The 21,055-nt window shown below is 40.0% G+C and overlaps 2 long non-coding RNA genes across 3 annotated transcripts in view; one reads left to right on the forward strand and one right to left on the reverse strand.

Moving 5' to 3' along the window:
- The window catches only part of LOC130187152 (uncharacterized), a 108,355-nt gene extending 94,554 nt beyond the window's left edge, over positions 1–13,801 (reverse strand). For both annotated transcript variants that reach the window (XR_008830397.1, XR_008830396.1), the window contains exon 1: positions 13,355–13,801. This is a non-coding gene — a long non-coding RNA (uncharacterized LOC130187152). The remainder of the gene's footprint in view (positions 1–13,354) is intronic.
- Positions 13,802–18,342: 4,541 nt separating this feature from the next.
- Positions 18,343–21,055, forward strand: LOC130160780 (uncharacterized). Its single transcript, XR_008826054.1, has 3 exons — positions 18,343–18,411; positions 18,623–18,675; positions 20,575–21,055. It is a non-coding gene; the product is annotated as an uncharacterized LOC130160780 (long non-coding RNA).

The raw sequence follows: 21,055 nt of genomic DNA on the forward strand, positions 1-21,055 counted from the left end.
CCTCAGGATCTGTCACTAGACAGTATACGCCTTAAAAGACTCAAACAGTCAACGCTGCAACTGACCCACACAGCACAACAACAGAACATAGTGTGCTTTAGAAAGTCAGCTTTAGACACAGCGAAAGGCAGAAATAGCAACGAGATCAGCAGCTTGCATTCCTGCATGCTGCGCTGCATGCTGATCAAGCTGACAGTAGCCTATTGTATTCTCATAAAAAATGGATTGGCTTTACAAAGGACAGCAGACAGACTATTTTTGATAAATCTTCCTCCTCTCTGGTTTAAGAGCAGTTTTATGGGGGGGGGGGGTTCCTCTTATATTCAGGTTAGTTAACCGCAGCTAACTTAATTCCTTAACAGCTTCCAGAAGCCTGTGTGGGTCCACTTTAACTCACTCTTAGCTGCTTCCAAGAACTTTGAAAAACTGTTCTGAGCACATTTTGAGCAAAGATTGTAGACAACCTGCTGGGTAAGTATACCCTCAGGGTCAGGGGACATTGGGGAGATTGACTGACCACAGCTCAGTTTAGCTCAATAGCAATGTAAAGCTGGTAGTCAGAGATAACCAGTCAAGAGCAGCTGCTGTCGGACTCTATGTGTCTTTGCTGGACAGACAGGGAGTCTTGTTGGAGCTTTGAGCGTCACTACACCGCGTCTACACCGAAGACGGCAGTTCTTCTGCTCTGTGTGTCTACACAGGACGCATTCAGTAGTTCACTTAAATAAATACAGTCAAAGACATTAACGGTTGGCTGTCATTAATCTGTGTTATCAAACTAAAAGTAACCTTCATCTCTCACACAAAAATACAGCACAGATCCCTGTTTAGATGTGAAGGATCCATCGTTTGTGAGTGTGTGTGTGTGTGTGTGTGTGTGTGGTGTGTGTGTGTGTGTGTGTGTGTGTGTGTGTATGTGTGTGTGTGTGTACAGGTGGTTGATTAACACATATCTTTGCAGATGGGCTCTCATAACAGGTCACGTGGGTGTAGGTATTAAAAAACCCTGACCTACTGCCTTGGTGTCTGCAGCTGTGGAGGCTGACTTGCTAATAAAATCTGGACAATTAGCAAACACTGGTAAACTGAAGTTGTCCAGAGGCGCCCGAGCACAGCTGCACAGACCGACACGACGCAGCAGACCTGCACAATATTGATTGCTGTTTAACTGAGTGTGTTGCATGATGGTTAGACTAACCCTCATGTGCATATCCTCAATGGGACAATACAGGAAAGTGGGCGATGGAAAAAGAAATTCGTGCTCTTTCACAGCCTGCTCTCCCTCCGAGCGCTGATATCCAGAGCTAAAGTGAAGATAAAAATGGAGGTAAGGTCTCTCCTTTGATCGGGGGCCTTCTGTACCGTGTTCTCTTTAAATATTCTTCTTTTCTACATGCTTCCACCGCTCATCGATACTTGTCCCAGCAGAGGTCTTAAGATGTAAACCTCCTGTTGAGATCAGTTGGTTGTTTTTATCTCTGTAAAGTATCTCCTCTAATATCACAGCACTGAACACAATCTCACAGGTCGACGTGGCACAACAAGGCATTTTTACTCTTTTACTGTGTAGATGTTTGAAAATAAAAATTCATCCAAGAAATATCTCATTTGCAAAAAAAAAAAAAAAAAAAAAAACCTTCACTTTGCACAAGGATCGTCTTCACACAAAGCCAAATAAAATTTGCATAATAAAACCAGTGACACAAACTGTATGTCTGAATTATAGGAAAATACAGCATGACCAGTCTGGGCAATGACCCCTCATTTACTGGCTGCATGGAGGACTGAGATATCCACCATTTGAAAATGACTCTTAGAGAATTGTATTATGGGTCACAGAAATTATGACCCAGCTCATGACCTTTACTGAGGACTGAATTGTGTTGTGTGGTTGAAGTCTCACTGAACAGCAACTACAAAATATGGCAAGAAATACTGAAAATACACAAACAGGAATGAAAACACAAACATTGAGGGAAAAATTCTCCAAATCCAACAACAACTTTTACTGGGTTATTTGTGGTATTAAATTATTAATAATGGTAATTATGGTAAGTGAGACTTCTGGATGTGACCTATTACAGCCTATTTAATTGGTATACTATAAGTTCCTTGGCTGCGGGTATATTCTATTTATTTCTATAGATCAGTGGTCGGCAACTGTCGGTCGATGGGCCTAAACTGGCCCACCAGCAATAACAGATCAATAAAAGATCAATCGAATAGAGAATTATCCCCCACCTGATGAATGCTTAGTATACTTTTACCCATCCTGTCAGTGAATCCTCTGAAAAAAATGTAGATATGAGGCCTGATTAAGACCCTGAACATCTCTTTGCTTGTGTGAAAGGATTCAGAGGCAGTTCAGCAAAGTAGACAACATATGTTTTTGATATATAGGTGTCAGCAGAAAAAGCAGAATCTCTAGGACAATAACAGTGGGTATATCCAGATATCAGACAAAGTAGATGCTTTACAGGGTCTCATGTGCATGGACAGACTGTGAGACAATGGGTCCCGGCCTGTGTTTGAGGTCATACAAGCAGACATATTTTTGAATGTCCAGGAAGAAATTTCACTGTCATTTCAAACAGCAGCTGTAACTCTGAGTTAGCAGTTAGCAAACAGTTATGTGTACTCATAAAACACAAAGCTGGTAGGTACTATGAGTAAAGTGCACACTGCATGTCCAGTTTTACCAAACAACACCAAGATGTCAGCTTTAACTGGTGACTTTTATGTTGTAGTTTTGCTTTTTGGGTTCAAAACCAACAAACATAGTGAAGCCTTTCCCTCTATCCATGTCTCAAACAATGTTAAAATGGAGGGGCATACAGTATGCTGTGGTTTTTTGTTTTTTTTTTTTATGTAAAAGGTGAAAATTTCAATGGTTATGTTAAACAAATCAGACGCAGTCGAGAGTGATAACCTGGGTGAATGTGTGGGAGATCAAAAGGATCCTCCATACAGCTGAGTTAGTGTGTGGTGACAGCTCAAGTGAGTGGACTGACCCACTACAAGACAGCAGCGTCAGCGGAAATGACATGAATACAATTGATCTTGGCTCCGCCGTTGGAGCGACCTTGTATATAAAGTCTGACAAAGGGTCAACAGCTTCTTTCAGAGAGGGGCGTTTTCTGCTCTCAGCTCCAGACGTTTAAAAAAAAAAAAAAGAAAAGGGAAATGCCACATTAGATTGGAGACAACACTGCTATCACTGCAGGCGATTCCCCTGAGAAGGAAGCTCTTTCTTTAGTCGCAAATCCCCCCCCTGTGCTACTATTATGCAATTAACACAGGTGGAACATACGGGAGCCTCAGACTAACGTAATCACTTATGCAAATGTACAAAATAAAATTCAGAGGATTAATTGCAGCACGAACACGTGCCGAGAGAGATGTCACAATTATCTCAAGTACAGATGGAGATCAAGACCATGTATTCATCAGGCTCGCTTGCTACATAAGGCTTAAAGTTTAGTGGATGTTATTTTCTTGGCACCTCTGTCTCCTCCATATGTCGGTTTGAAAGTAAAACTGAGAGCTGGAAAACTCTATATACACCTTTATTTGCATATACAGTGGCATTCAAATGTCTGAGATGAAACATGAGAACGGGGACAAAATGTGATCTCAGTGACTTTGACTGTGGCATGATTGTTAGTGCCAGACAGCTGGTTTGAGTATTTCTGAAGCTGCCGATCTCCAGGGATTTTCACACACAACAGTCTCTTGAGTTTTTACTCAGAGTGGAGCCAAAAACCAAAAAAAAAAAAACCCCAAAAAAACATCCAGTGAGCAGCAGCTCTGTGGATGGAAACTGCCATGTTGATGAGAGAGGTCAGAGGAGAATAGCTGGAGCTGACAGAGAGGCTATGGTCGCTCAGATAACCACTCTTTACAACTGTGCTGAGCTTAAAAGCTTCTCAGAATGAACAACATGTCCAACCTGGAGGCGGATGGACTACAACACGTCAGGTTCCACTTCCTGTCACCAAGAACAGAAACCTGAGGCTGCAGTGGACACAGACTCAGCAACACCGGACATAGCCTAGTCTGACAAATCTGAATTTCAGATTGGTGTCAACATGAATCCATGGACCCAACCTGACCGTCCTGACAGCCCAGGCTCGTGCTGGTGGTGTAATGGTGTAGAGAATGTTTTCTTGTCACACTTTCAGCCCCATAATACCAATCAATCATGGTTCAAATGCCACTGCCTATCTGAGTATTGTTGCTGACCAAGCGCATCCCTTCACAGCCACGGTTTACCATCTTCTAATGGCTACTTCCAGCATGTTAATGAACCATGTCACAAAGCAAAAGTCCCTTTGTGATGTGAAAAGTGGAAGGAAAGTCGATCTTGAATGGATCTTGTAAAATCCATGACATGAAGAACTGAAACTGTTGCAGCAATTTTAATTAGCATAGTTAAAATCGAAGCCGCACTCATTTTGACATGTGTTTTGATTTTGTTAAGCTCTAGTGTCTTTGAATATATTACCAGCATGGTATGTGTATGCAGATTTTTTTTGTATTTTGACACCTCACCATCCCATAGATAGACAAAGATCATAGTTTTATCAAATTTGTAAACATAATATACAACCTTTAATTGGATATGAGGCTTAATGTTGTTTCTGAAACTAGATATGTTTTGCTTAATCCTGTATCTTGGTTGCACCGTCATGAATGCAGCATTACTGTATGGGGGTACCTACTGCATAATTCATTCAGGCGTAGGATGTTTTATGTATAATGTCAGTATGTTATGAAGTTACTAACAAATACAGGCAATCTTCCACTGATTATTCAAAATTCATCAAAGTAAGATGTCCTGGTAGAAAGTTCAATGTTTAGTTTGGGAGTGAATCGAGGAGAAACAGCCCAATTTCAGACCTGCGTTCCCCCCTGTGGGTTTAACCACACCCACATTTACTTTCCAGACAATTACAGCAAGTTCAGTATCTTCCTAATAGGGCTTGATTAGCATTTTAGAAACCAGCTCTTACAGTCCGATAACAATTTCTTAAATGTACCATAAATCATAAAGCGGGCTTCAAGTATTGCAAACATCCATCATTTTCTAATCAAATTTTGGCCAAACTTTCACGTCTCTCCTGAACTACGGAGAATCAACAGGTAGGTGCTAAACACAAGGGAACCTCCCCGTTTCCATTTGTTAAATATGGAGTAAAATTTCACTCAGGACGAAAAGTGCTTTGGAGGCACAGAGTACAAGAGGTTGATCTTAAGTCATCAGTCCATACACTGAAGGTCCTGTCTTTTAAACATTTCAACTTTAAAAGGAATTGGTATCAGTGCTGATATTTAAAATGTTTGAATGATTCCAGCCCTATTTAAACTTAAAAACATGCCCCACAAAAAAAACATGACTCATATCAGTGTTAAGTACATTTCTAAGGAAAACTGTTTAAATTCTTTGCAACTGACAACCAGCCAGGTAATAAGAAAAGGTCTTGTAAGATAATAAACAAATGATAAAGGTAGTGTCAGGTTTAAACAATGGATTTCTCACATGTTATCTCCCATCTACCTTCAACTAGCAAAGCCATAGAAGAACTAATATTTGGAGGAGTCTTTGGTCAGAGGCTCCTTCTATCAATCATGTAAATTACCCCTCACCTTGCAATATTTATGATAATGCAACCAATGACACAGTGTTAAATGCATCCATCCCTCACCTCCTCTGATGATCTGACAAACAGATCAGGAAGAAGCCAGTATCCTCTCGCTGCTGCTCACACTCAGTCCATCATCTTTTGTCCTTTGTGTGTGATGAATGGCACATTTATGGAGGGCTTTTTTTTTTTTTTTCCTCTCCAGTTGTTCATCCCCATGCTATTGCATCTCAGCTATCCGTTTGGTAAACAGATGCAAAAAACAAATGTTGTGTTCGAATGCAACTAATTTGCCTGAGCCAAATCTGTTTTTGGGGGGAAATGAATGAAATGCTGCCTGGATTATTTTTTTCCTTCAAGACGTTCATATTGTACAGATCTGCAGCAACATTTTTCAATTGGCTATTCCTGGATAGTATTGTGAAAGTTTGGCTAAAGGTAATGATGGTGGTCACCTTTAAACAGTGTGAGACTGGACATGAACTTGGGCTTGTATGGACAGTACATAGCTGCAGGAACATGTCCAAAAACAGATAAACACATACAGTTAATATATAAAAATACTGTGGCACATAAAACAAATTATTATGCTGTAAAAACCCTTATGGCACAGGTATTTTGTAATGCAAGGCTGATAAAAAATAAGTGATGTTTGGGCTGTCACGATATCAGATTTTCACTGCATGATTATTGTGGTCAAACAAATTCACGATAACTATATTATCACAATATATTTTTATGTTGTTATATTGTTTGGCTGACAATATGTCATATGGTGCTGTGAAGATGTGTTGATCTGCCACTATTTTGCTGTAAATTTGTCTAATATTAGTTTATGTGGGGGTGGTCAGTCGCTTGGTCAAAAGTGTAGCACCTGCTCTTAAAACACTTCCCAGAAGCTCTGTACTGTACATACGAGTCCAGGTTCATGTCCAGTCTCGCACTACTAACAGGTTATCACCATCATTACCTTTCCCCAAGAGAGGCTGGAACCATAACAAAAGCATATACAAAAGCATACGAAAAGAATAATTACACTTCCATTACAAAATTATCATATGTATTATTAAAGATCCCATATTGTATAAGGGTAGATTTCCATGTGTTGTTTGATTATAAAGCAGGTTCTATAGTCTAGGTTCTATATTAAGCCCCCGCCCACCCAGACCCACCATCCAACTTTGCATGATTTGGTTTCTCTGAGTGTTTACCTAAAATCTGCTATATTTAATTGGATGACTCAGAAAACAATAAGCCAATCAGGAGAGAGACTCAGAGCTTGACTCAGAACCAATGTGGGTGAGACAAAATATACTGGGCGTCTGGGTGCTATAGTAATCTCAGCACCCCTCCTTCTTCCAGTGGGTCCAGGAATTTATCACAGTTCTGAGACATACATTTAAAGAAGCTTTAAACAGCTAACTTTTGAGTTCACTCATAAAAAAGTGTAGTATTTTAACTTCTATCTGAAAAAGAAATTATTTTTAGCAGTTTGATATGAGCCCTGGAACACAGGTGTTGAAACACTTATACACCCTGACCTTCTCTTACTTTACTTTGCACAGTATTAATATTGAACTACCTCCTTCCTGGCAGTGAGCATTTCCACTGAATTAAAAATACCAAGGCAGATTAAAATGTTAGTGCAGATTAGCTTTTGCAACATAATTGACAAAGCTTTGACAGATTTCCTATACCTTTTATTTAAAATTGGAGGAAATTCAAATGAGCAAAACAACGTTTACTCCATGAAAGATTCAGTTCCATTTTTACTGTGGAACAAATTTCCCCTTTCAGACTCGTAAAAAAACAAGGAACGGGATTTATGAGCTTTTCACAGGCATCAAAACTTTATGCTGAAAGAACACATTACAGTCTTTTGGAAAGACTTAACATTTCAACACCGATGTCTGTGCACATTCAGTGAGAGATAGCCAGTGGAAAAAAAAATAAAAAAATCACTGGTTTTGTGACAGTTACACTGGAGTGAAACCTGCTGGAAGACAGCCACTCATCCAATTATTTCATGCTTTAAAGTCACTCCATATGGATTTTCCATGTCATAAAGCTGAAGTGAATTCTTGCCTGTCTTGCAGTAATGCTGACTGAGTCTTTATTGGCAAAGAAAAGGAGAACAAAACCTTTGCTTCACGAGTTTGACCCACTAAACATCTACAGAACAGAACTTAAATCAGTCAGGGAATCATTTTAACATGCGTTTAGTCGACCTTTCCCATAAATCACAGCTGAGTGATCTGATCGAAGTCTCCAGGATGTGGAAAAGTTTCGCGGTACAGTGCAGTGTTTGGTTTTTTTTGTGTTGGGAAGTATCTCTCTCTCTGTGTGGCTGCTGCGTGGTTTCTCTCCCATATACTCAATTTCCCTGCAGATGTGCACTGCAGCTGACAGCTGCGTCAGTGGCTGAAATAGAATAAGCAATTGCAGGGAAACATTTCTTGTTAACAATTACAGTTGAATAGTGATCTGAAGGTTAATTTGGTAATCAGTGAATCCGCAGTAATGATAGCTGCAATGAATGATGACGACGGGAGACATTTATCATTGAATCAGAATGGGAGGACGTTTCCCAGCTGAAACTTAACTGGATACAAATATGAATTCTTTGAAACCGAGCATAAAACATGGAACTGGAAAGATTTTTGATTAGTTTTACTTATATCTATGTTTGTATAAATAAAATTACCATTTTTATGATCAAAAAGAAATGCTACGAAAGGACACCCCTGTTGGACTCCAACCCTGGTACAACCCTGACCACTTTGTTAAAAATATGAAAGCTACAGGATCTATTGATCCATATTGACTATACTGGTAAATGCATTCGCCAAGCACATTATTAGGAACAACATACTAATGCTTGGTGAATCCTCCCTTTGCTCGTATAACAGAACACTGAATTTATTGTCATGTTGATGAAACCAGTTGATGACTGTTCGATGCATCTTCAGATTGGGGGATGGGCAGCTTTAGACAAAGTAGTTTTTGGTATTATTAACTTTAATTTTACTGTAGTTCTAATAAAAAGCTCCATTATCTGATTTTCAGCAAGCAGAGACCCCCTGAGTACACCTGCCACTTCGTGTTTTGGTCTGATGCTCCGGTTTTGATAGGGAAATGGGAGGGGTTAGGACAAAACACAACGTACTGTAAATGTAAAGCTTGACCCCGGTGTTTTCTGTATTTCAATTAAGGAATCAGTATTGAATTATCCATTACTCTGAGAATCAATAGCTCATTAAAATAGTGATATATTTTGACATTAATTACTTCTAATACCCAGTCTTAATGATTTTGTGCAAAACCAGTTTGTAGAAATGTTTTCCGATAGTAAATAAAGTCCACCTGCCTAAATTATTTCATAACCTACCTCACTTATTTCATAAAATAGACCTGCCTTACTTAAGAAACAAGTAAGACAGGTCTATTACACAGAAGATATATTTGTTAATATGACATATTAAAATGTTATATTTGTTATTTTAAGAACCAAAAACCATCTTGATGTCATTTCTCATCTCCTCTTTCAACTTCTCTCTGGAGCTCTAGTAACAACAGGTCAGTGAGCCAATCAGAAGAGAGGAGGTTCTGAGCCTCTCTTCTGATTGGCTGACTGTTTTCTGAGTGGGCCAATCAAAATATAGCAGATTTCAGGATGGATTGTGGGTCGAGGTGGGCAGGGCTTAGAGCATGGCTGAGAGCGTTGACTGCTTTGTTGTGACATCACAAAGTTACAGAAGTCCTGACGGCTGGTTTTAAGGCTCAGTTCCTGAATACAGGCTGTGTGCATTTCTCTGTGGACTGAGAGCTTTGATAATTTCACAGTATTAATATAAAACCTAGACCTGCTTTATAATCAAACAACACTTGGACATCTACCTTAGTACTATATGGCACCTTTAAGGTTTCCGAAAGATTGTGGCTATCAAAAGCAAACCATAACTGCTGAATTGTGACTGGATGCAAATTTTGGTTTACGACGTGAAAGTAAAACAAGCTTCCTCCCCAACCTCAGTTTCTATCTTCCTACATACAGGACATATAACGTCCTGCACTGCCACTGAATGTTGGCACTGGACATAAACTGTGCACTACAAAATAGTTTATTAGAAAGGTAATCCCTGGGACACTCAGCTGATATGTGCCACACAGCGGCAGAAACACCTCACTTCCCAGCATCTTTGCCACCCAAGTCTAATCAATATCAAAACAAGGCTGCCTGTTTATCTGGCCTTAAGATTGACGATGACCCTGTAGCACCATGTACCGCCACTACCATTCTCTGAAAGCTAGTTTACATTCAATATACCACATCAAGGTCATTAGGGGACATGTAGGCTATACATCATACAGTAGCTGGTGGCTGTGAGCACTTATTCAAAGGAGGGAACAAGGCATTCAAGGGCAGCCTGGTTTTTCCAGCACAAGCCTCCTCAGCTGCTCTTTCACTATATTAGCTCACCTCTTAGTGGCAACTATGCTCTCAACGGCTCAAACAAACATCTTCCAGAGCAGTTTTGTCTATTTGAAGGGCACGACAAAATGAACACTTCTGCCCCTGTGTGATCCAAATTCTGAGAGTGAAGAGCACTTTTTCCTGTTTTATTTTTTCAGCAGTCCTTTCCATTAGACCCATGTGGTGAACACCACGCTAGGATCAATACAGGTCCCATTAGAGACCCCTATCGGGTCTGGCTTCTGAGCATCGACCCACCCACCCTGGTCTGTGAAGAGACCCTCCAGGCCCCCGCCGGCTGCTGTTGCACTCCTCTTCCATTGAGCTGCAGCTCCTAAAGGTGCATCACGCGCACTGCTAACCTCTCATGCATTCTAGCTGAGCACTGTTATTATTACAGTTGATTACTGGATGGTGTGCAAAGCATGTTTATCAGCTGTGTTTTTCAAAATCAAGCTGCGTGTGAGAGGACAGCCAAGCAGCTGTTTGCTAGTAGGGCTGGACTATTATACATTCAGTGTAAGAGATGCAATGAATTGCGGCTGATTTCAGGGGCATCACGGCGTCATCTGCACACGTGCTGGTGCAAAAATACACCACGGAGGGGACAGATGTTCGTTTCAGGAAAATCTACAAATCTTCACTGTCTAATCATTCCTAAAGAGATGGCATATCACGCACATTACATATCGGTTTGTAAGTAATCTCCAGGCGGCGCTTCCACTACAGCGACTGCATAAATACTCATCTATTGTTTTGTTTGCCCGTCTCTACTCACCCAAGCCACTGGGATCTTCCATCTATTCATTCGCCATGAATAATGTGGCACATCTCATGTCAGATGGAAAGATAATGGTGTCACAATGCCGGGCCCACATCTCCCGCTCAGCACAATTTACAATAGGCCATTCTGCCACTTCATGCCTCACATTGCTGCCCAGTGAGAGGGTGATTTGCAGAGAAGCACGTACTGACCTTACACAGGCATACACCCACACAAATCACTCTTGTTGACCTCTTCCTGCCGGGATGCTACTGATCAGTCCTGATTGGACTGGTTTGTTCGCTTCCCGTGGCTCGGCTGACAAGATGCTGAATGCGGTGTAGCCTTAAGGGGGATTCACTGGCTGTTCAGTACGTACAGCGTCAATGATCTTTGCTCTTCATAAAGCAGTTGTTCAATTTGTTAAGCAATGAAAGCTGTTTTAATACAGAATTTTGACTACAAGATATAGAGAAAAAAAAGTACAATATAAGACATTAAACTGAGAAATATCTGAGCATTTTGAGTCCTTCATTTTGGAACATGAAAACACTAATAACTCTTGTAGCATGTTCGTGTTCACTATTACCTCTGTGGCTTATGTGACTTTTTTCCTGTGTGCTTTTTCAAATCAAACACACAACACTTGTAATTAGAGTGAATATCAACGCAAAATCTATTCGTTTTTTTCCAAATGTCAGTGCTTTATTGCCACCCAAGTGAATCTGTTGAACTTTCCCAAAAATCACTCTGTGGCACCAAAGTCACTTAGTCCAATCATCAACAGAGGCTGCTGCTTTGCAAGCTGCGAGTAAAGATGGCAGAAATATTTGTACTTACTGATAATACAGCAAGACTGCACTGCCGAACTGTTAACCTTCTGCACTACTGAGTTTCACACGCTTTGGTTTTGATGCTACAAGTGAAACAATTGCATTTCATACAGTTAACACTGCTGTCTGGATTAACCTTCTAGAAAGGGCGGGGACTGAACATGAGCTACTGAGCCCCCGTTAACCCATGATTCCTCTTCATCTCTGTACCTATGTGCAGTTTGTCTGTGACGAGATACAGAATACCTGACCCCAATTTTGCTGTGTGGAAATTTGGTTAAAAGTGCAACATAACTATAAGCATAAAGCTGAACAAGTGAATCTAATTTTCAATACAAATCTGAAGCTTTGCCAGGTTTGTAACTCAGCCTTGGCCACAAGGCACATTATTCTCAGTACTACTACCTTTCTATATTTTACTTGCTTTTCATTTTCATTTTTCAAGCCTCTATTTAAATATAGTTGCTGCTCATATTATTATAGTTTTTATTGGGGTTAAGGTTAGTGCACTTCCTTCTTGTACTTTATTTTGTTCCCTCCGGTGGATCAATAAAGTTTAAATTATCATTCTTACACCTTTGCTGTTTGAGATTTAAGGGGGCTTCACGCAGTTTGATAAAACATACATAATAGCCAGGGGTTAAAGAAACTCAGGGCTCAGCTCCGTTTCCTTCTGTAGCACAAACATCTGCTTTCAGACACTGTTTCACACAGACTAAACAAATGTAGAACGTCAACCCTGTCTCCGAGATTATATTTCTGTAAGACTAAACTGCAACAGCGAATATGTGGTCTAAGAAACATAATTACAACCAGGTTATATTTCTATAAAAACAATGAGGACAAGTTGTTAATTTCAGATATGCAGAGTCGCAAATACGTTAATACTGATCATATCAGTAACAGGTTCACAGACAACATGTTTGTTTATCTAATATTTATGTATATTATTCGATATCCACTTCCACCGTTTTAGTCAAGTTTTTATGGTTTCATACAGAAAAAGTTCACAGTAATGAAACACTCAAGGCCTCAAGTGCCCTGGATTTGTTCACTGACAGTAATATTGCGAACTGTACCATATACTTCTGATAAGGATGACAAGCATACTTTACTGAGTAGGAGGATGTGTACTGTATTGACCCATTAAGACTTAAGGCCTCTTCTAAAACCTCAGCACTGAGTGAAAATAACCTCCTAAAACCTGAGTGTTTTCTGAAAAACTTTCACTAAGATGTTCACTAAAATCTTTATTTCTCAGCCTTTGAAGCAGACAGAAACATGAAATGAAAACCATTTGAGAGCTTAAACCTTTGACTTCACCAATGTAAAAGACTGGCAGCCAAAAATTAGGCCTGAGTTGTAACAAAATAAAAAGCTTGAAAGCTACCCTGTAAGCTGTAGCTGCAAATGCCGCATAAACAAGTACACAATTTGAAGGTTTCACTCTTTTCTCTCCTGTAGGTAAATATTCTACTCAAGTGTCTATTAAAACAAACACTCGCACCTTTACCTTACACACTCAACAACACAACATCACTCATAAGCTATGAGCGACAACAACAACAAAATGCTAGCAAAAACCTGATGTTAACCCTTCTGATGCTAAAGGTAGCCACCCATGAAGCAAAGTTATTCTTACCGGAAGTCCAGATCACCACTGTCCTTTTTCCACCGGAAAAGCTGCTCCACTCATCAGTCCCTCAGCAGATAATGTAGAAAGTCTCTCCTCCATTGTTCCCAGAGGTTTAGCTGAGTTTTATCTGGTCACACTGGTTTCCCCTCGTCCCTCGTTGAGGCTGAAGACATCCACTACAGTGCTAACTGACGGTTAGCTAGACGTTAGCTAGCTTGGCGGCAGGGCGGCTGTTAGCTTAGACAAAACACACCCGAAACTGCATTTAACTAAAATAAAAAAGAGCAGCAGCTGCAACTCACTCCTTCCTTCACTGTTACAACAAAAAAAACAAAGTTCACAGCTGTAGCGCTCCTGTATATTAATTCCCAGAGTTTATTTCTGTTCAAACGCAAAACAAACAAAAAAAACGAACGACTTACTCTCACACAACCTTGCTTCACCTGTGTTGTTGTTTTCCCGCCCCCCAGCCAATCAGGGATGAGGAAACTTGACGTTATTTGTTTTGTTTTTTTGCCGTTTTTTTTACCAAAGGAAATATACAATTTTACGGTGCCCCAAATGAGACATGGGGGAAAAATTGTGGGGAAAAACAATCTGAGTTTTTGGTGCGCACGTGAAAGTTTCTCTTGCTCACGATAAAGTTGCGCATGCGCACGTTAAAGTAGGCTTATTCATGGGAGGCCGATTAAGGTGAAACACCATGAGAGTGTGCACGTACTCATCAAATTAACCACATACATAATGAAAACTTTACTTACACATCAAAAACATGTATATACACACTGCGCATTTACACACCCCAGCATTTTAACACAGCTTGATATAGGCTGCTTGTGTGTGTTAATGTGCTGACTTATAGATCCATATGCGCTCATTGCTTTGGCACTGAGCTTTCTCGTGCGCACGCGAAAGTTTCTGGTGCCCACCAGAAACTCAAAGACCCCCCCCCCCCCTACAAGTTTGTTGTTTAATAAACTGAGTGACTTGAGTTGAGAATTTAGTTCCAGAGAAAAGATGAACATTTAGGAACTGATTTGTCAAATTTCTGTTTGTGGATGAAGGATTTGCTTTTAGAATAGTGAAGTTAGGAAGATATTCAATTTGGTCAGTAAAAGTCTTAGATGATTAATTTCAACTCGTGAAAAATGGGAGCAAAAGCAAATGTTTTGAAAAGCGTTTATGTTTTTGTTCAGTGCAGTTCAAATATAATTTCCTCAGGAGAGTCACAGTACTTTTTTTCCTGGCCTGTTGAATGGTTTATTACAGAGAGTTTTTAGTTTTAAAAGTTTAAAAAACAAAACAAAATAAAAGCATGAAACACAAATAAGATGCTATGCATTAAATTCAAACATGACAAGATAAAAATATATTTGCACAGTGGTTCTGATTATTAAAGCCATACAGTCTAATGTGATTTCCACGTAGTGCATTAGATTAAGTGTTGGTTTCTGCTTTGAAGGAGCCTCTCCTCGCGAGCTGGAAGCAGAGCTGAGATTCTCTCAGCGAAGCAGTGAGCTAATGGCAGAAGCACCATCACTCATTCTGCTCTGCTGTGTCTTTGAAGAAACCATTGTATCTGCCAAATCCATCAACCTTCCCCACAGAGACATTTGCCAGCCTTTGAAACTGATCATCTACCTTGGGGATTGAGGACCATAGCGGCGGGAGCCATATTTTACTGCCTCCTTAAATATTTGATGCAGGAAGGTGCCATGGGCCTCAGCCATAAAAAGGACCCCGTGAAACCAAGGTAGCCAGGCCACTCTCAATCAGCCCAGATCACCCTGCAACACTCTGAATACAGACGTATGATGAATCTGACTGTGGCTGCAACACTTAATCAAGATGAAATTTAGTTTCAGGAAGCAAAGGAGGGTGGGACTGTAGTGTTCTTCAAGGTACGGCGCTCAGATTTGCATTAGAACCACATTATCCTTTGATTTGCCAGGAACAAATGATTGTAATCAATGTGGTGTACTTCTCTGTACAATCCTGTGTGAATAACAATGTCTACTTCAGACAGATCTCCCACTAATAAATGGCAATTCACAATATTGTAGATGAAAGCACACAGACTGGAGCTACAGATCTTTATTATAGATACTGTACATTGAATATTTAACAAAAATTTCTTATATAAACCTACATGTTTCTTTACCTCTTTTTGGTGAGACCTGACTGAATCAGATGTGTATCTTTCCATTTCAAGAAAGTTTTGTAATTACGTGAAGTCGTATGGGTAGGTTTCATTTAGATATAACCCTCATGAAATAAAGTTTATTTTGATTTGGTCTGAAGCTTGTGGCAGCATTGTCAAAATGGCAGCGAACTAAAGCTGCTGCAAGAATTTCTGCTTGAATTATGTCATTATTATTTTAGATGATTTTGCACCTCATGGTTTATGTCTTATACCGAGGTTCAGTGTTGGTGCAGGGAGTGGTGTAACAGGATCTGACACTCATGCATGAGAGTTCAAAGACCTGGAATCACCATTTGCCTTCTTATCGACCATTACTTTATTAACTTTCCCAAACTGTAATCATACCCTAGTTGCCATGTGCAGAAAATGTCAAAAGTAAGCATTTTTAAAATGTTGTAACTTGATGTAAAGAACTGAATTTGAAGAGAATGAAGAGAATCACTGAAGAGAGTTACAGGCTGTAAAACCAAAACAATGAACTGAGATGTTAAAACGCTCCGAGAGCTAAATCACTGAAGCCTTTTGATGTCGACCCGTAAAACATGACGACAAAGAAGAAGAGCTGGTTCAATGTGATGGTCCCCCACCTCCTCTCCAGCAGAGCTGCTGCTCAGATGCACTTGTACCTGTCACTCAGGCGTCTTAATTACCTCCGCCATAATCGTGTCTCCTGATTTGTCGATTGAGAGCGAGAGTGACTTCAGAGGAACGAAAGTACTTTGTGCTGAAAATCTGATGTTTACCCTCATAATGATGAAACCAGAGGGAGGATTAAGACGAGAGATGTTGTTTGACTTCTAGATTATTTTGTTGACGTGAGACATGTGAAACATGAGTATCTTCTTTCTCAGGATTACACACAACACTAAAGGGGAAGAATCAAGGCAAAGTTCTGATTCTGGCTGAAAGTGGGAGGCCATGCTCATTGTTGATTTCACTATCACTATCACAATCCAGGTTAAAGCACTGACTCTTACCCTTGATTTAAATGTGTTTAAATCCACATCTATTGAACTGTTTAGGAAGTAGAGCCCTGGAGACACTGTTGTACTTATTATACTTCAAAAACTATGATGTTCAACTTCACACCTCGCTCAGGTGGTGTACAAGGTTTCGCCAGTACATTCCTTTCCAACCAACTGACTGTTATTGAATATCATACCACTCTCTTCCTGTCTGTGTCCACACCAGCAGCTGTCCACCAAAGGAAATATATATATATATATATTTGTAATATAGAGTTAAGCAATATCTAAAATTTAATATCTAGATACAGTCCAGTCCAAATATCATGATATATGATATAATTGTTGTGGGGGTATATATATATATATATATATATATATGTAGCCTGGGCTGCCCTCCAGTCTGGTTTTATGTTTCTCTTTAATAGATGTTTAATAGATGTCATATGAACAAAATCTATCCAATAATTCGTTTTTCATATTTTATTATTAAATCTGTCTTTTTTTTCTTTTTTGTAACTGGTTTGACGTCATGTTGTAACAAATGCTTCACACAGCAGTCGACCACTTGACCTTACAGAAGTTGGGGATTTTAAAAGGCAGAAAACATGCAGGCTGCGTTGTCCAGGAACTTTGTCTAATTTGAAACATGGAACAATGGAATTAGAAACTTTCTCCAATATCTAAAACCTAATGAGAATGGATTAATGTTCTCCTCCTACAGGCAGGTCAGTGGCTAAACATTTGGTTGAAGCGCCCACTCTTTCTTTTTTAGGAATGCAGGCCCTCTTTCTCCAAGAAATCACCTCTATTTTTCTTCAAGACAGGAGCAACAGATTAGCCATGAAAAGTCGACTTTGTTACATCTGTAAATACCACATTATATTTCCCCACAGGATACGTCTGAGCTGTGAAAAGCAAAGCCTTTGTTTTCTAAATGGGTCATGATCTGTTTTCCTTATGGAGTCCAACAGGTAAACCATTAGTCAGGCCCGCACGCTCCTCCTAATCAATTTACACACTTTAGAGCCATTCATCTCCATATCCCCATTTGACTTCTATATGAGATGCAAAATGTCAGATACTGTAATAACGGTGGAGCAGGGCTCAGGATTATTGCAGAATCGCCAAATACAAAATGATTTCTTTCCCTGTTATCATCCTCTGGCAGTCTGCCGGGTTCCTCTGTTTGTTCTGTGGCAGTGCATCGGCGTATTGGAGAGATGTAGATGAAGACATTTTGTAGTCTTATGAATACAGATCTAATATGTGACGCACTGCATTGTGATGCATCAAACAAAGCATGTCTAAGTTCAACACTGCATGTATTTAACATGTGTAGATACAGAAAACAGACACGGGCTAATGCTAACTGTACCTTGAAAAACACTGTATATTGAGTGTACTGGTGATTAGCTGACTAGCCTGAGAGCTAACATTTATACATAGTAGCCCGACTGTTACTGGAGTTTGAAGCCATTTATATAATAAGAAATCTGATATCTGCCATTATTATTATTATTATTATTATTATTATTATTATTATATTATTATTATTAATAATAATAATATTATTCTTATTAATATTATTACCATGGCATACCATACTGCTGTATCTTGACAAACATCAAATTTAGAGTTGGATGTTTGAAATGATGAGTGGATTTTTCAATCGTCACATAATTCATTTCAGTTTGCCTTTTTTCTTAATGTTATAATTTTGTAAATCTTGTGGATAAGAATAAAATAAGAATAAGGATAACAATACTTATTACTCAGCTCTGGCACTTTGTAATAAATATACGTGGTTCTAAAAAATATTGTAGGTGGCAAAATAGACCAGGTCCTGCTCGAACAAGCTGTGAAAGCAGAAAACAACGTGCAACTGCTGATAGGTAAGATATGAGATGTAGTTCAGTCAGAAAGCTGCTGGGTAACAGATTAGAGTTCTGCGTGCGCGTCCGAAATCTACTGTTCTACAAAGTCTCTACAGAGCTTCGCAGTTATTGGTGGTAAACTGGATAAAGTACTATTAGTATTTTGTGGTATAAATGAGTCTTTTTTTCCCTCATATTTATCTTTCTCTGCCTGACTTTTGCTTTGCAGGATGCTGGTTTATAGTAGCAGTGACAACAACAGTGAGTTAGCATGGTGCTAAGGTAAGCTGCATGCTAAGACATGTCCAAGCAGACGCAAAGAACACGAGTAAACCACAAAACACACCACTTTCATGCAGCACTGTTTGGCAGAGACACACACACACACACACACACACACACACTTCCAAATACTGACACTGTGAGAACAGGAGCGCTGGAGAAATAAACACCACACAAAAGGCTTTTGTGTTGTATTTGCCAAAAATACTCATGACGATCATAACTTTATGTAACTTTCTCACTACAACCTGCCAAGATGTGCAGGTGTTAATCTCTCAGAGATAACATTTATTGACAGATGAATATAACAGGACTCTCATGATGGGTTCGAACAGGTTGTTTTTTTAATAAGGCCTTTAACACAGTTCAGGCAGCCAACTCATGTGGAATGAACTATTTCATTGTGAACTATTGTTCATTCCACACGTGAAATAATCAGTAATCAGAAGGTCAGTGGTTAAATCCTCGCTTGTCCAAGTGTCCTTATGCAAGATACTGAACTCAAATTTGTCCCGGATGCCTGTTCCATGTCTGTGTGGGTGTGGTGTAAACACTGATTAGACTAGAAAAGTGTGTGCATTTACCATTTAACACACACAGACAGCAAAATAAACCCGGCCCATACTTGGACCACATTCTTGTTTTCTTCTGGCCCAGTATACACCCGGGACCACGGTCCCGAATCTGGCCCATATACAGCATGACTGTCAGATGCTACTTCCACATCTGGACCAAGTCTGGCACACACACAGACAATCTTCCGGCCAATACCGGAATCTGCCCACATGCAAGTATATGGGCCAGACTTGGGCCGATATTGGGCCAGAAGTTTCAGTTTGGTTTTGTCACTGGGGCATAATCTTCATCAGCACATGGAGTTTGTTCAGTTGCCATGGAGTTGAACAATGAATCTGTGCATTGCTTATTTGTTTGAGTAGATTTCTACCAAAGAAAGTCGTCCCTTTAGAACGTGATGAAAGTGTGTTCTGTGGATTATCCAGTGGAACGTGAACTCTGTTTCTGGAAGGAGATGTTGATTTTAAACGTCTTTGGTAATTTGGGTGAACAGACCCTCTAAGTTTCTTCACTAAGCCGTCTAACTTCTCTCATCCTGAGATTTGTTTGACAGTAATAACTATAAAGAGACGCATTGGTTCCAGAGTGAGACACATGAGTTCCCAGTTTAAGGACTGACTATCAAACTAAGTGTCTATCTTTAGATGTTAAAGCCAGGCTTTGAGATAAAACACCAGAGTACTTTTTCTTCCTCCTTGCAGACTCTTACCTCTGAAGATGATCTCACCATTTAAGCAGGATCAGGCTTGTAGCTTCAATTAATGGGGAATCGAGGAGTAGCCACAGTGAAACAGATGGACTAAAGCCAAATTCATGTGAAAACCAAACCGGGGCTTGCACAGAGTGAGTCGAGCAGGCTCGGAGACAGCATGGTGAGCCAGCGGACTTACCAGAATAAATAATCAGAGCCGCTGAAAGATGTGATCAGAAAAAATCAGTTCGAGCTCCTTCGAAGAGTTTTCTGCAGGATTAAATGACAAAACGTGGGAAGGCTGTTTGGACATTTCTGGCTGTCTCATTGCATGTGCGTGTGCAAACAAGTTTTGGAAGTTTGTCCACACAGTTTCTCAATCACAGTCAGACACACACACCTGAAGGGTGGCTGTAAGTGTAATCCAGAAGATAAATGATTAGGAGTGTTTACGATAACTGGGATGAAATATATCCATGAAATCCACGAAACAAACTTCCTCCGTTGCTTCTTGATCCGTGTGTTTTTGTTGCCTAAACCCTGTGCTGTAGTGTGGATGCACAGAAAATGAAGAAAGTGAGAACTTTAAAAAGGTTGGCTCGGGATTTAATCTGGGTTTTTTTTTTTTGCAGAACTGTCGACGCTCTTGTGCGAGGACAGCTGCCACACCTGCAGTGCAGCGGGAACAACGCTGGAGCTGCGTCCCACATCCCTTTTCAGAGCTGTGTGGCCGATGGAGAAGGGGACAGAGAAATAAATCATAGTAAAAGCAGAGCGTTGGCAGGAAAGAAACTGGGCGGTGTGGAGAAGTGTCAGGGAAAAGATCACCACGGGATCTTGATATTATTTGGCTCTGTGATTCTGAAACTGGATCGGAAAAGGTTCGTTCAAGGTGTTCGGTTTAGTGAAGTTTAACACTGTTTTTCAAAAGCGACTGAAGTACAGATATATATAGTTTGTGAGAAAAACAACTACTGATGTCTGGGTTCAGTTTTCTCTTTCTTTGCCTCCTTTTTGTCTTTCCATCTTGTTGCTCTTGTGTTGTTCCATCCGTCTGAGCACGGCGGCATTTGAATTGTTTCCTCTTTGTTGGTTTCATTTCAAATAAATGAT

This window comes from Seriola aureovittata, chromosome 19 (assembly GCF_021018895.1).
Source record: "Seriola aureovittata isolate HTS-2021-v1 ecotype China chromosome 19, ASM2101889v1, whole genome shotgun sequence".
NCBI lineage: Eukaryota > Metazoa > Chordata > Actinopteri > Carangiformes > Carangidae > Seriola > Seriola aureovittata.